This window comes from Notamacropus eugenii, chromosome 3 (genome assembly GCF_028372415.1).
Source record: "Notamacropus eugenii isolate mMacEug1 chromosome 3, mMacEug1.pri_v2, whole genome shotgun sequence".
Taxonomy (NCBI): Eukaryota; Metazoa; Chordata; class Mammalia; order Diprotodontia; family Macropodidae; genus Notamacropus; species Notamacropus eugenii.
The window spans coordinates 485,112,014-485,114,249 of record NC_092874.1 but is presented as its reverse complement, the minus strand read 5'-3'; positions in this window follow the sequence as shown (position 1 = coordinate 485,114,249).

Sequence of the window (2,236 nt, the reverse complement as noted above, 5' to 3'; positions counted from 1 at the left end):
GGCGGCGGCCACGGCCCGCGCCCGCCGGGGGATGGCGGCGGCGGCGGCGGCGGCCGTGCGCGGGCAGCGCCGGCCTCTCAGGGCCGCCCGCAGCCCGGGGCCTCGGCCGGGCCTCAGCGCTCCGGTGGCGGGCGCGGCGGGGGCACGGGCGGCGCGGCGGGCGCGGAGGGCGGGCGGCGGCTGGGCGGCCGAGGGCGAGGGGCGCGGGGGGGCGGCGGGAGCGGGGCGCGGGCGCGGCGGGCGGCGGTCAGCGCCGCCGAGTGCATGGGTGCGCCCGCGGGCCGGGTCTCAGGCCGCGGCGGGCGGCCGGGGCGGGGTGGTGGCAGGGATGCTGGCGGGGAGCGGCGGGGCGACCTCGGGGGGGGGCAGGTGAAGGGCAGCCCGGGGTCTCCGCTAGTCCCTGGGCCAGCTCCCAGCGGGCGGCAGTGACGTGCGCCGCTCCCGTGGTCGCTAGGATACGGGGCCGGGAGCCCCGCCCCGGCCGGCCGGCCCCGCCTCCCCGCCCGGCCCCGCCTCCCCGCCCGGCCCCGCCTCCCCGCCCGGCCCCGCCTCCCCGCCCGGCCCCGCCCGCCAGGCCCCGCCCGCCAGGCCCCGCCTCCCCGCCCGGCCCCGCCCGCCAGGCCCCGCCCGCCCGGCCCCGCCTCCCCCAGCTCCAGGGCCGGCAGGATGGGAGGCCACCAGAGAACTACGAGTCCCGGCAGGCACAGCGGGCCCACGTGGACGCCGGGGAAAGCCTCGGCCGCCCAGTCACCAGTCAAGGTTCGGAGAGCGCAGGCCGGCGTGGCCGGGTTCTCGCCCCGCCCAGGCGTCCTGGCTCCTGCAGCCTGGCGCTTCCCGCAATGGTTAAAAGCTCGGGAATCGGAAATCTCTCGTTAGATACCGACTAACTGTGTGTTTGTGATGACGTGACTTGCACTTGACTTTGTTCTGAGTGAGGGCTGTGCAGGTCCCCAGCCTCACTTCTCCAGGGCCTCTGGATCCAGTGACCAGAGAGATGACCCAGCATGAGGCCGCTGGGGCTAAGTGACCTGGCCAAGGTCCCCCAGCGGGTGAGTGCCAAGTGTCCCTCCTGACCCCTGCCCTGGCGCCCTATCCGCTGCACCACCTGCTGCCCTGCCTCCTAGCTGTAACCCTGGGGCAAGTCAGCTTTCTCATGACAGCCCCGCCCTCCCTGAGTCCTCCCGAGGGTCAGTGAGACAACACGTGCGCAGCACTTTGCGCTACATAACTGCCGTGATTATTCTAGCTACAAAGTAACACGTGTATGTATCTGCACATGCAGACATATGTGTGTACACTGTTACCGTCCAATACCGACTCATCGGCCATGACACCCTGGACCTCCTGTCTTTCACTATCCCCCAGAGTCCATCCACGGTCATGTTCGTTGTTTCCATGACGGAATGCTCTGCCATCCCGTTTTCCTTTTGCCTTCAGCCTTTTCCAGCATCAGGGGCTTTTTTAGTGAGTCCTTTCTTCTTACTATGTGACCAAAGTACTTCAGGATCAGCATTTTATACCTTCAAGATGCTATTAGGAGACACTACTTTCCAGAGCTAAGGCCCAGCAAGCAGGCTGCACCCTGAACTGTGGCATAACAACAGTCCTTTGCACTCAACATCTGGATGACCCCCCCCTTGGACAAAAATCACAGAATTACTGTATTGCTTTGACCAGCACCAGATGTTCCCTGAAATCAGATAAGCACTCGACAAGTACCCATGCTTTGGACTGGAAGCCCTGCTATGAATCAAACTTATCAGTCTGCTGCTATTAGCCCTCATTGTCAGGACTAAAGCTTACTGTGAAGTCATTGATATAAATACTGAGATCTCCCAACACTGCCATGGGTCCCCTAGATCCCCTCCTTGCTCTGTCTGCTTCCTGACTCTCCTGTCTCTAGCCTACTCTGTTCAACTTTGGTCATCCACAAGTTAGAGGCCAGTCTGGTCCTGTTGACAATACATGCATACTGTAAGCCTAAGCAAATTAGATTTTTGTTATTATTTCTTGGAGTCCAATATCCAGGATCCATGATCATAACAATCTCTTGTTCCCAGGTATTTTGCACCGCTGTAACACATCAGGTGCCAAGTTTCAGCATTAGGCATGTGGGTTCTCATGCCTTTTAGCGCTGAGCCAATCAGATGCTGTAATGTTAATTAAAGATCTTCCCTACCCATTAATAGACCTCACTGGGAGCCCTTTAAGGGGAACTTGATTAGGGGGGGATTGT